The 13,994-nt window shown below is 41.3% G+C and overlaps 1 protein-coding gene and 1 long non-coding RNA gene across 3 annotated transcripts in view; one reads left to right on the top strand and one right to left on the bottom strand.

Moving 5' to 3' along the window:
* Cntn4 (contactin 4) overlaps positions 1–9,264 on the bottom strand; it is a 904,382-nt gene extending 895,118 nt beyond the window's left edge. The window contains exon 1 of the mRNA XM_076940198.1: positions 9,106–9,264. The gene's annotated coding sequence lies outside the window, so the exon portion shown is untranslated. The remainder of the gene's footprint in view (positions 1–9,105) is intronic.
* A 154-nt stretch (positions 9,265–9,418) lies between these two features.
* Positions 9,419–13,579, top strand: LOC143443497 (uncharacterized). 2 transcript variants are annotated; one of them, XR_013112550.1, is made up of 3 exons: positions 9,419–9,693; positions 10,588–10,649; positions 11,627–13,579. It is a non-coding gene; the product is annotated as an uncharacterized LOC143443497 (long non-coding RNA). The 2 variants fall into 2 exon arrangements; XR_013112549.1 differs by having other exon boundaries at positions 9,419–10,649.
* Positions 13,580–13,994: the final 415 nt, after the last annotated feature.

Below are 13,994 nucleotides of genomic sequence, written 5' to 3'. Positions count from 1 at the left end.
GTGTGTGTGTGTGTGTACATCACCCATCTATAGTTACAGCAAAATAACAAATGGCAGACTTCTGAGTTACCTCACAAATTTGCAGAATCTAGAATAAATAGCGAGTTAATACATGATCACGTGTGTCACATGACAGAGTACTCACATTTACATTTCAGAGTTCAATAGTCATCATAACATAGATGACAATACAAATTTATATAACACAAAATTATGGTAGTCGGCCCTAGAATCAAGCCTGAAAGAGCATGGCCTCTCAAAACATCATATTGGTTTTTGTTTGATTTCCTCATTGAAACTGGACCCAGTTTATTATAGGAACGTGTGCAATGCTTGCCCTTTCTGCACATGTCTGTGGCCAACCTTGCAAGGGAGACGTGAACATGGGACCATCTCTACCCACCCAACTGTATAAAGGCACAGAATTTCTTGCTGTACAAAGTTGAACCTGATGGTAGAAAGAAAGGTCAGAATGGAAACAAAGAAAAGCATATGCATTGCTTGAAATAATTTCTTTTAAAAAGGATATCTGTTATAGTTCATATGTGCCAACAGGACCAAGACAGACCATCAAGTTTTCTGGAGTTACAGTCAGTAAAGAGATAGTTATCAGGAGACATGTGGGTCCTGGGAACTGAACTTAGGTCCTTTGGAAAAACAGCAAGTGCTTAAAAATACAGTGCCGCCTCCCCAGTCCATGAGCACTGTTTAAATCCTCAGTCCATGCTCTTCACTGTGACTATTAGAATAAATTAGAGGCATTTTTAAAAAGTCTTCAAGCTCATTCAAGATCTTGGTTCTGCTATTCTACCTCTCATCTTCTTGTGAACCAAACTCCCTCCCTCAAAATCACTCCAACTTTTGTCTTTTAATTTAGAAAAAAAATAGGCATTATAAAGATTATGACATGAAACAGACCTTGCTTAAACATAGCAAATAATTTCTATTTCCAACCCATAAAAATATGATTAACTGTATCCTAGAAAAACAAATCAAATCTTGTCTAAAAATGGACCAACCCCACAGTCGTTCTTGCATTAGAAGTAATCAAGACTACATATCTACCACAAATATTTTAAACCTATCTGTCTTATTTGCACTATTTACCAGAAATGGCACAGACCATAAATAATATCCTACAAACATAAATTCTTAGCTTAACTGTATTGGTGTCACCTGGCATATTCTGGGAGCAATAGCTGGGGAGAATTTATGTACAAGATACTTAAAAGTGACTACTAGTGATCATCAACAAAACAGGCTATTTTAATTTTAGTATAATTTATTCATGGTGCTATTTGTACTTTGAACGGAATACTACACGTCGTTTCCATAAATGTCTTTTGTTTGCAGGGACTACCCCATTAAAGTAACTGGTTACATTTATTTATTTATTTTTCATTTATTCACATCTTTATTTCATTTTGTAACTGAGTAACAAAGATAGTTAAGACATCACCTTGCCTTCAGGTTATTAATTGTCTAGTAATGTTGACTGGTGCTATAGTTTGAATATTTTTAATTTTAATAGTTTTATTTCTAAAATGAAAATATAATTAGCTAATTTCATCTTCCTTTTTCTCGCTCCAGCCCTTCCAGGTAGTGTCCTTGCTTTCTCTCAAATTTATAATCTTTTGAAATTTTGATGAACTCTACAAAAATCTATTTTCTACTATTATATAGTGACAAAATTATTCCTTCCTGAGGGTAGTTAATTCTGTCACAATCACACAGCTATTTCAAAATGGATTTGGAACTGGTAACAATTCTGATTTCAAGCTATTACCAATTGTCCCAAAGAACTTGCATGGTGCTCAATGCTCATGAAATATGGGATGTTATGAAGTAGTGGGTAACTTCTCCTGGATTCCATAGAGCTTTGTTTGTGTTAAAAGTGACTGTGCTGCATCCTGGGATGCCCAGAGTCCTGGGAAAATCAGGAGGGCTGCTCACTCCCAGTAGCACACAAGCAAGTCTGATGCCAGTCTTGGCACAACACATAAGTCCTGATGCTGACTTCTCTCTGAATCCAGTGGGCCTGGGTGATACTAAAAAAGACTGTACAGAGTGACATTTGAAGAGGACATTGTGCAAACTGTACTAAACACAGCAGGGAAGGACAGTCGGAGTAAGGCAGCCAGACAAGCCATGTAAACAAAGGTACAGAGGATCACATGGTGAGTTCTTAACTGGGTGAAGACAAGCTGAGGTGGTAAAACTGGGAGGAATAGAAAAAAAAGCAAGTGAATTCACTCAGAAAGGGGACGATGTCCTAAGTGAAGCCAATGCGCATTTCAGAAGAAAGAATCCAGCCTGTGGATGCGGTTTTAGCATACCTTTGTCATTGTCTTTGCAGCGATATAAGCTTTGAGAAATATGAGAGCTCGGGGTTTATGATGTAGTGACACATATACGTGACTGGGTAGAAAGGATGCCAAATGGTTCTTGGCTGGCACTGTGATTTATTACAACGGAGTGGAACTGCTGTGAAACCCACAACAAAAATAACACATCAAAAGAGTTCAGAAGAAAAAAAAAACAGCCACAGAAAAAACAAACAAAAATGTTCCCATCCTTATCTAGAATTCTTTGTTCTTTTTCCTTCATTGATCTCCTAAGTCAGTACTGACTCCAAATTGAAAAAAGAAAGAAAGAAAAACACCCACCTCAAACCAGCTTAAGCCAAAGGCAGTTTATGAATTATAAGTCATAAAAGCACCAAGGCTTCTCATTTCAGGCCTTTTGGAGTGGCAAACTGAAACAAAGTAAGAAAGGGGCTCCTCCCCTGCAAGCTCTGGCCACCCTGATGTTGACTTCTTTCTGAATGACATATGATGATTCTCCAGAAGAGTAAGGCTCTCTTTCTGGTGGCAAGTCAATGTTCCAGGTGAGTCTAATCTAGTAAGGGTGAGTTCAAGAGCTGGTGTGAAGTCCTGCTGGAAGGCTTGGGAGGCAGCAAGAATCTACCTGGTCCACAATGATCCTTGCTAGGCAATTTCCTTTCTTTCCTGGAACAATCCAGTTTGAAAAGATAGAATCCGTGTTCTTCTAGCCTGGCCTTGATCATATGGATAAAATTTTTTTTTTAAGATTTATCTTTATTTATGTGTGTCAGTGTTTCTGTGTTGTGGGTAAGTGCGTGAGTATGAAGGTGCCTGATGAGGCCAGGTAAAATAAGTCCCCCAAACCTGGAGTTACAGGGGGCTATGAGGAGAAAAGTGGGTGTCACTCTGCAGAAACAGTGAGAACTCTTAATCCCTGAGACACCTCTCCATTCCAAAATTTCCAACGTCTAAGAAAGAAGTGTGTGCAATTATCATCACACACTAAGAAGAAAATAACAAGACCCAAAGTTAAATGGAAAATGGCGATGCGTATTCATGAGAAGGAGTTACTCTCCTTTTTCCACAACTGCAGTGGAAATTAGGAAAAAATTCTCACGCGAACGAACTGAAACCCTGTGACAATGACAGGGAAGTTATTCCTGAAACCCATTTCCCTTTCTCCTGAGGCGTTCAATGAGACTCCTCCAGTTTCCTTTATAGCAAAGTGACCCAGTTCAGTCCAGTAAGCATGTGGACAGACATCATCATCATAACCACTGTCAGGCTTGGCCTATAGAGATTTCTCTAGAGAATTTCTCTGCTCACACACTACAACTTAGTTGAAATATCAGGAGTCTATGGACTTAGAGGCAGACAAAGCCATAAGCATGTATGAAACCCAGTTTCACAAAGACCTCCAAGGAGCATCAGGCAATCAAGAACTATGCAGTGAACACTGTACTGTGTGAAATGATTTATAATTACCCTGTTATACTTGTTGTCTGGATCAACATGATATCAACCTGTGGAACATGGCTTGTTGGACAATATTTGACAATATGACAGTGTGCTTAAACTTCTTTATTCCTTTGAGTCCATTAAAACACATTAATAACTTGAAAAACATGTGCACATACAAGTTGGGCATTTAGCTCAATGGCAGAATAACTGTCAAGAATGCTCAAGAGGGCAGGCCATATATCTCAGTGGATAATGGTGCTTGCTGTCAATTCTGATAACCCCAGGACACACATGGTGGAAAAACAAAACTGACCCTCCACATCTTGTACTCTGACCTCCCCAGAGGTGCCCTATTAAACTCCCCTCTGCTCCTATACACATACAAATTAAAAAAAAAAAAAAAAAACTAGAATGCAAAAGGTCCTGTGTTTAATGCCAGCAACAAGCACCTTCCCTTACATATCTATGACATGGAAGAGAGGGAAGGGGAAGGAAAAGGTTCTATATTTAAAGAAAGCAGATTTCCAAGGACATCTGATAGAGAGAAATTCAAGAGGAAAAGAATACAAGCAAATTGAGAAGATGTAACATAGGTAGGATTATCATTAGCTGAAAATCCACACAGGATTACTAACTAAAAGGGGGAAAACAATTACTGTAACTATCCTTTGGGGAGAACTGTCTTGCTACCTGCTATTGACCATCCACCATTCCATTACTGTTTATAAAAGAAAAACACACAAGCTGTGTAAGCCAGGGTCTCTCCTGTAAAGTGAATGGGTTAAAATAACAGGATAGCAGTCTTAAAGACAACTCTATCTGAGAAGACACTAAGATTGCAGGACAGGGCCCTTCAATCATGCACAAAACGCCTGACAGTGTAAATTTTGCAGAGGTAAGAAAATGAGAGGAGAGCATCTCCCTAACAGGTGGAATGATACAAACAGAAACAAAGCAACCTTTCTGACCACAGTGAAGGTGAGGAAGACTATTATAGCTGTGAATCTACCAGAAAAGGTGTTTGCTGAGTAACTACAAGGAACTTAGCTCCCAAACACCTCTGTGTGAGAATAGTTAACACAGGGCTTCTACAATGAAAGCTTCAGGGAAAGGTCATTTGGGGGTAACAGGCACCATTGATTTATTTAAAGTAAAAGGACATTGCAATGAAAGGGAGGGAATCTTAACTATGTTCTCGGGATCCTGGGCAAATCTATATCTAAAACTCTACTCTGTGTGTACTTTACACTGTGTTCTTTGTTATTCCTCCAGGAATTTTTAATGACATTTATATGCATATAGGCAAAAGGAAAAAGTGACCCATGGTTTACGTGAGAAATGTGCTCTATCCCAAACCAAAAACTACTGTAGTGTCCCTGCTAATTAAAATAAATGTTTAGAAACAAATCTTTCCATGCCTGAAAACTCAAGGAATTGGGGGAACCTGGTGAAGTAACATGTATAAAATGAATCAAATTGACAATGGCAGTGACAGACTTTGAGACAATGCTGGCTGCTCCCTTCACTGCAGCTTTCCTTACCAGAAATGTAGGTAGAGCACATCTTCCAGTATCCTTTAAACATGGAACTTACATCCACCTGGATGTGAGTTTTACCCAGTGTCCCTAAGCAAAACTGACTGGCACCACCTGCCAGCCAGGGCAATTAACACCCAGTCTCTTTCTTCTAAAAATTCCATAAGGATCAGCAGAATTTCACCACAGAACACATGAAGGGTGCTCTCTGACTCACACCTTTCAGAATTGCTGCCAAAAGTCACCCATATTGGGACATGACACGAATTAAAAATGTATTTTATGCATATAGCAATATGCTTCTCTGACTGGTGTTTTAGAGATGTTAAACTAGGCAATCCATGACAGTCAAGTTCCTTGGTTTTTTGTTTTTGTTTGTTTGTTTTGTTTTGTTTTGTTTTGTTTTCTCAAGTTTTACACCTACTGGAGAACCTTAAAATGGAGATTGTTCCAGGTCTAAAGCTACAGAAACTCGGGCTCACAGAAGGATGAAATTATCTTCCCCACTCTCAAGAATTCACTGACTGTCAGAAGCAGTTTTGGAACCAGGCGATTCTGCTATAAGGTCAAGGGCCTTCCCTCCCTGCACACAGAATTGCACTGTGGACAGTGTTTTTGGTTTCTCTCTGGGTCACTTCTGATCCTTGGTATGTTTCTTCTTTAAAACTTCTTGGTATTCTTCTTTAAAACTACATATTTTCCCTTGTATGTTTGCATCCAGAATTAGGAAAACTCCCATGCACTCCTTCTTAGGCCCCTTTCTGGCACTTGCCTCATGACGAGCAAACTGGCTCTTAGGAGACAGATTCCCAGTACTTTTGCAACTGGCTACTATGTCACTGGTAATGAATGACAGGCACAAACAAAAAGGGAAAGGTAACAGTAACTCCCAAGCTGGCAGTGATCCCTTAAGAGGATGATCCCTTAAGTGATGGCCCAGTGGTACCAACAATTCCCCAGGATGCACAAAACATCACCACTATGGCTTACCTTGCTGCTTCTTGCACTGTGAATTTTACCATACCACATCAGCAAGTGTCCTCTAGTGTTAATGATTTAGTGATCCATCTTGCTTCTCATAGAAAATAATAAAAGAAACTTAAGACCAAAAAGATGAAGAAAAAGAAAACACTTAACACCATAAATACTGGAGTCTCTGGAAAACTTCAAATGCTGTTTTATGGATACAAAACAATGAAAAAGACAAAGGACTAGTCCACATCAAAGAATACACACCTACACCCATCTTTCACATGAAATCGGTTTGTTTGGTTAAAATCCTATAAAAGCAAGTTCACAACAAAATTTAATTTCACCTGATAAAAAGAGAGGTTACAGCTAATGCATATTGCCTCTGACTTTGAATATAACAAAGAAAACTAAAATACATTGAAACCAGTATCAGGTAAAGTTGGAGATGTCGTAAAGTTGAATAAGTCAGGATTATAAAGATGGTAGTTTCAGTCAACAGGCTTAATTAATTAGGCTATTTGACTGTGGTATTTTTAAGACTTAAATTGCAGATAAAAGTTGTCCTGCAGAACTTTTGAAAAAAAATTGCAAGCAAAATACTTAGAGCTTAAAGGTAAAAGGTGAAAGACATACTTCTGAACAAGGAGACATGGATAAAATAAAGAGATGATAAAAAAAAAAATCCAAACTCATTTGACAGGTTTGTTCTTTAATCAGGTGCACCTTAATCAAGTGCTTATGGAAGGACTACAGAACAAGATTCTTAGCTACTTCCCAACTGACTTGAAAGTCCTCAAACACAAGAAATTACCAGTGGCTTGACAGGCAAACAAATGAGAGAGATCTGCCTTTGTTGCAATTTCCAGAGGCAGCTTTAACAACAGGTGACTTCTCAGAGTTGTAGCCTCTAATTCAAAAGACCTTTCTCAGCTTGCAAGCAACCTTGAGTGTTCCACACTGAACAGTAATGAGGCTTATTGTTATGATCTCTTATACCAAGACAGGCAGTTCAAGTCGGTGGAAACCAATGTTTTGTTTTTGTTTTAAGTGAAGGGAGGGGGTGAGTAGAATTTTATAAAGTAGCAAAACTCATAATCTTAGTGAACTAGGTTTTTGTTACTCACTAGTGTTTCTTACTGCCCACAACCCACTGGAAATTCCCAGCCAGCTCTGAATGAAATCTAGATGAAGGCACCAAGAACAAATTTATAGAGAAATCTGAGTTGGTTTACGACTACCCAAGGCGTGTCTGTCTGTAGTCTGGTGTGATGCTCTTTTCCAACCCCCTGAATTGAGACTGATAATGTCTGCTCTCCAGCAAAGCTTGAAACGTTACTACTGTAGGTCTCCCCCCCCCCCCGCCCCCAGCTACAGCGGTTTGTGTTCCTACTGTACTAAGGACCAAGAACCATAAATCTCAAAACGCAAAAGCATAAAAGCACATTCCAAATTATTCTATGTAGGTGTCCAAACGAAATCAGTCCTGTTGCGTTTGCTCCTTGAAACACCCAGCTCCCATCACTGTAAATTACTGGAAATGCCCACACAATTAAAGAGCACCTTTATTCGGAAAAACAAGTCCCGCCCCCGTATTGGTTCTTGTAGGAAACTAGAAAAAGTTCAAGGAGTGGGACTCACAGGACCTGCCTTCCAAACAATCCTGTAATGTGCCACCAAGATCTAGCCTGCCATCCTCCACGCACTCCACACTTCCAGGATTATCAGTTACACTGATTAACCTGGTCAAAACCTCTGCAAACCTTTGCCATCGGAACATAGTGCCTGGGGCTGACAACCTACCACCTTATCTTCCCATTGCAGCCGCCTTGCAACAGCAGCGCTGTGCTACAAAAAGCATTCATGCATCAGGTTCTGCTTGGTTAAAGAGACGGAGGAGACTACCTACGTCCACCTAGTCCCCACCTTTCAGTTTTAGTAAAATGTATACACTAGAGAAAGGCAAAGAGCAGAAATGAACGAATAATTTTCAGAGCAAAAGGGTTAAGGGTTGGCATTTGCGGGACGTCTGATGCCCATCACTCTGCTGCTTGTGCAGAGGATAGGGTGCAGTTGCCTGTGCCTTCCCCAAAGAAACTGAACCCCCTCTCTTCCCCATAACTTATTGGAAATACATGCTGCCCCTACAAGCTGCCAAGTGCCCTCCACAACACAGAAGACCCGCTCAGTGTTGTTCAGCGCTGAGCAATCACAGTGTTTTGCGGGGATCCCTGCACCGAGTGGGCGCTCCGAAAAAACGAGCGTTTCAAAAGGGATCGCTCTATCGGTGAGTCCCAGTCTCCAGATCCCTGATACCCGGTTTTCTTCAAATTTCAGCTCAACTTCATCTGCTCATACTACAGATTGCACCTGAGGGGTATGGATACCCCGGCATCCACAACATCTAAAGAAAAAGAAAAGAAACCAAGCAAGAAGGTGCCCACGGAGCGAAGGCGCACAGAGAGGGCAATCGCGTGACCCAGCTGAAGACGCTGATTTTAAAGGTTCTGGATGCATTTTCTGCTATAGGCTCTTCGTTTGGTGGCCATAGCGCAGCGCAACAAACTTCTTTTCACAGTGATAAAGGAGAAAACGGGTCGCAGTGAGGTAACAGTGGCGTCCGGGGATGGGGGGCTGCTACATGCCAGGTAGAGTTTTCTCAGCGCCTCACAGCCTCCCAGTCAGCCCTGCAGGAGTGACAACCTTGGGTACACATCTGTCCATCCCCAGCCCTTACGGACCATGCATGCTCTTTTATCCCAAGCCACAAATCTGGGTGCCAGGGACAGTGCGCTCCAGAGTCGGGCAGGACTTACCCAAAACGTCCAGCACAGAGCTTTGGAGAACTGGGGCTTGCTCTACAGCCAACGTCCGAAGGTCCCGGCGGAGTGGCAAAAGCTCCCTACTTGCGACCAATCCTGGTTATGAACCTAGTGCTCTGTGGCTGCCGCGCGTTCCTCTCCCTCCCTGCGCTTGTGGCAGCTCTCAAAACCCGGCGCACCGGAGTTCAGGCTGCAGCGGTTTCTTTGCAGCCACCAGCGGAAGACTCGCAGGGAGGGGGCGAGACAAGGGAAGGGCGGGGGCGGGGGCGCGCTCAGTGGAGCTGGGCATGCTCAGTGAGCCACCAGAGGCAGTGCACCCTTAGGCGTAGCACCTGCACCGCCTTGCCCTGGGGAGGCGACCCCGAGTACCCACGCGGGACACTGGTAAAGGAGGCATTGCCGGGCATGACTAGTTCTGTCTGGTTCCTGGAGAGGAATATAAAGGGTGTGTTTGTGCTGGGGTACAAAGAGAGGGTGGCATCTTCCTTTGCCACCTGAGTATTGGGGAAAGCAGGAGGCGCGACCTGCCTTTGGCTTCCTGTACACTCGGAATCCGGAGGATCTTTAAGGTGGTCTGGCCAGGTATACCACATCTGGGCAGAGAATCACTGCGCATGGGTTTGGGATGAGCAGTAGTAATGGACTTAGGATGTAGACGGAGATGGCTTTGGGGTCGGTTTTACTTGCTAGTTCTTAGGCCAAGGATATCTGCCAGACAGTGATATGGTCCGGACCTGGTGTGTTAACCCTTAACCAGTACAACATACTTTCAAGCTGAATGAGCATAGAGGGGGAAAGGGGGAAGAGAAAACGCGATAAAATAGGGACAAGGATCAATATGTGGTGTGTGGGGGCATACTAAAAGCGTCGTTATTCAAAAGCAGGTGCAGCAGTTAATGACAGTCCTGTGGTCATTACACAGGACTACATTTCCTTGTAGAAATAACTCCCTTCACCCCAACTCTAAATTTCGAGGTAGCCATCGAGACTGGGAAGGAAGTCTGAGCTCCCTAGATCCCTGTGCAAATGGAATTTCCAGGCTGCGGCTGCAGAGAGGCAACCCAGTGGAGCCCATTTCTAGCAACCCTAAGAAAGACTGAGTTTTCTCTTCCTGGGTGGAAAAAAGCCCCCGGGGATTTTACAGAACCTCAGCCTTTCCTGCATGTCTCAGCAGTTCGGAGCTACATAAACAACTTCTGACCATTTACACAATCATACAAACCTACCCTGACATCTCCATTATGTGGGAAAGATGTTAACTGGAAAACTATTTTCAAACTACTGTAGTAAGCAAACACTCCACGCCTGTAAACACATGCGGCAGCCTCCTTAGTTGATACAGGTGATTTTGTTTTATATTTAGTCTCACGCTTTGGTTATTATTGTTTTTTTTTTATTTTAACATAATTAATTCTTGAAAAATGAGCAAATGTTAATGAGGGAATAGCTATTACAAGTGTTTCACATTTTCTGAAGGTAATGCTGGAAGAAAGAGCCTCTGACCTCATTTCGACGTATTTAAATTTGGAGACAGACTTGTAAGTACCTTCCCTTCTTTCATGGGAAGGAAATTTTACAGAAAAGGAAACTTGGTGGTGTATTTTCCCTGGTAAACTACTAAAGACGAATGATTTCTAATAAGTTTGATGCACCTGCTTGATCCATTATTCTGATAACTTTTACTGCATTGAATATATATATATGTTATATGTCATATATTATATACAATATGTATATTACATATAATCTTTTTGTATTTTTTAAAATTCAGCTATCATACAAAACAAGTAGATTGTTATATTTTCATATATATGTATTGAGTATTTTATATATGTCCTCTTACATTCCCTCTGTATCCTTCTTACACCCAAACATCCATAGTCTACATTCTATTTTTAACCAAGAGTCACAAATACACACACACACACACACACACACAGAGATTCACATATATAACTTTTATATATGATAGTAAGTAAAAGTTGATAACAAAAATTGCCTAGTTTAGGAGAAAACATTCTTTTGTGTACCTATAAACTCAGCATATTCTGAGAAAACATGGTATCATGGCATTTTAAACTCAATATATAATTAAGGACAGTACAAAAAGAGGGGAGAGAGACTGCCAGGCTGCTCCTCCAGTGGGACTAAAATTGAAATTATTTTCAAAGTGTTGTGAACAGTATGAGAAAACTCCCTTGACTGTGTTTCTGAATTTCAGTTCTAAATGTTTCATTTGCTGTCTTACCTTTGATTCTTTGTCATGACTATGACTCTGTGGGAAGCCTTGTGCTCTAGCAAATGAAAGAAAGCTCAGTATGACCATGACTTAGAATCTGCTGAAGAGATGACCATCTAGTAAGGAAACCAGTGTATATCTGGAGAGACAGATCTGGGTCAGATTGCTGCGATGTCAGTTAACTGATAAGCTGGGGGCTGGGTGTCTTTCTTTCAATATGCCTGCATCTACTTTAAAATAAAAGCAATAATCCAGTCCCGATTTTCCATCCTGCAGGGAAGAAGCAAGGCCACCTCTGCCAAGAAAACCAGCTTCTCACTGAAGCTCTCCTGATTGGGGAGTGTTCCTAAGAGAATCAGCCTCTGCCAGGAGATGGAAGTGGCTTATTTTGAAGACAACAACCTCACATGTGTGTCCCTGTATATCCGGGACCCCCAGCTAAGTGTCAGTTCCTTGCTCAGAGAACCTGTGATTGGGATGCTCTGGGGGGAAATGTTCCAAACGAATCAATTAACACCACCAGCAGAGAGTTCAATACCACTGTACAGAGACCCAGCTTTGTATCAGTGCATGAATGAATTACCGGTGCTCATGTCATTTGCAAATAATCATCATTATAGCACTGTGGAAAATTCTCCCTACCCATTTAGTCTGAGTAGCACCTTAGCAGAGCACTGCAATAATCCTCATGGACCCTCCAAAATATTTGCACATATATGTGCAGTTTAAGCTCCAGATTGTTTAATATGAGAGTATCTATTTGGACACAAGGTCACCCCTTACACTCATTAAACCAATCTGAATGAGGTCTGATAACTCTTAGGGGAAATCAGCACTTGAAATGCTTTCGACTTTTTGGAGACACGGATGGAATATATCAGCAGGTTTCACTCAGCATGAGACAGCTCTGAAAACTCCAGAAAGGACATATCACTGTCCCACCCCACCCTCGGAGTCGTTCTTCACACATCTAGGGCTTGTGGTGGGTGTGCATTTAATGTAAGGGGTTGGGGGAGAGGAGAACTTTACAGAAAAAAAAATGTTTCTTCTTCAGACTAAATCTGATCTGAGTCAATTTTTCTGCTGATTCCTCCTACCCAGCGGAAATTTAAAAAAAAAATCATAAACAGAACTTTTTGTGTTCTAAATGACATGAATAAAATGATTCAGAGCTGAGGAGATAGCTCAGTGGGTAACTGTGCTTGCTTTCTGTGAAAGCAAGGGGGGCTTAGTTCAATTTCTCCAAACAAACAAACAGACAACAAAAAAAAAATCCTTGACTTTGTCTTGGGTCTGTAACCCTATCTTTTTGCAGGCATTGGGGTAGATACAGACAGATATCTGGGACTTGATGGCCATCCATCCCGAGCAGCTTTAGGCTAAATGAGATAGTGTTCCAAAGTGTAAGACAGTGGGTATTGGGTGAAGAACCCTGAAGTCTCCCTTTGGCATATACACTCACAGGCAAATGCTCCTGTCCACAGATACACAGATAACGCCCCCCCACACACACACACATTGGAAAATAAATTGAAGGAGCTGTAGGAGCACCTCAGATGAAAAAAAAAAAAAAACTAGATTTTATACTTAACTTGCTTTCTGAAAGCATTTTCTAAAGCCTTAATCTTCATGTATGAAGCAACACTTGAACCCCTCTCCCTGGTTTTGAAGAATAACCTTAAGTTTAGAACAAGTGGATAAGATAGTGTTTTTCTACACAATTATGTCAGGACAGCTTTATGTTCCATTGCTAAAATACAGTGAGGGGAACTCGGAAGTAGACACTAGGAGCAGCCTTCTCAGCTCACTCTTATTTCACTGACACAGGTGACTCTTGAGCTTCAACCTAAGGACATGGGAATAATAATGGCTTCATAGTGCGATAATGGTAATTAGCACACAAAATTTCAGTTAATTACCATGAAGGTTATGACACAGACTGACAGGCAGAGCCAAAGTAAATACAAGCCTTCCACCCCCAGTCAAGACTCTGAAAAGGGACTGTGCAACTCCCATTGAATTTCGACATAAAGTACAATTGAAATCGGTCACCTGTTCGCCCTCCATCCTTATTTCTAGACTTTTAATTTCTTTGTGTGAACTTCAAGAACAATAGCTCTAGCAGTGTATATTTTGATTAAAGTATGTATAGTTGATTTTCATTGTTCTTGGTGATTATATTCCATAAAGTTGCATAGTGTACATAATAAAGTGTTCCCAGGAAAAAGAGAGGTAAGTTCCAGAGTCACTCTGTTAAAAGGATCTTTATTAACTGGTCATCTTATTTTCAGGAAGCTTCTGGTAGATACTCTGTTGAGTATTTGTTATTGTTTCCTGAACACAGAACCTATATACAGTGCAGCACTGTAGCCTTTGCCTAACAGAGCTTGGTATCCAAAGCTTGTATTTTCTGCGCAAAGCATAGCAGCCTTTTTAGGAACACAGGGAAACACGGTATGCATGGGGTCATTTTGAACAGCAAAATTGCCAAAGAACATTCTAAAATAGCTAGCAATGCTGGGGAAAAAAAAAACCAAACAAACCCAAAACCCTGTTTGCTGAAACGAGAAGGCAGGGCATCACCTTTGCTTGACCTAGGCCAGGAGATGGTGTCTTTGTAGGCTCAAGCTCTGTTTGCTCTATA

Source organism: Arvicanthis niloticus, chromosome 9 (genome assembly GCF_011762505.2).
Source record: "Arvicanthis niloticus isolate mArvNil1 chromosome 9, mArvNil1.pat.X, whole genome shotgun sequence".
NCBI lineage: Eukaryota > Metazoa > Chordata > Mammalia > Rodentia > Muridae > Arvicanthis > Arvicanthis niloticus.
Note: the sequence above shows the minus strand (reverse complement) of the source record. Positions and strands in the feature narration are given on the sequence as shown.